Here is a 251-nt window from a genome sequence, read left to right on the forward strand (position 1 = left end):
TAGTTTTTTTATATCTGTAACATAGTTTGGGGCAGAGTTTCTTGTTATAATACAAGCATGAACTCATTCAAAACACAAAGCATATCCTCAAGTTACAGTTCTCATTGCCCTGAGCGTGTAGTTCCATTGTAAAGGGTTGAGACCCCATCCCCCCCAAGAAGCCATCTTTCTTTCCCTCAGTTTTTCTCTTTGTGCTTCACTTCCTCATTGTGTCAAGTTTTATATTTTATACCACTCTCAGTTTTTGGCAC

The sequence above is a fragment of the Penaeus monodon genome, chromosome 27, assembly GCF_015228065.2.
Source record: "Penaeus monodon isolate SGIC_2016 chromosome 27, NSTDA_Pmon_1, whole genome shotgun sequence".
In the NCBI taxonomy this organism is placed as follows: Eukaryota; Metazoa; Arthropoda; class Malacostraca; order Decapoda; family Penaeidae; genus Penaeus; species Penaeus monodon.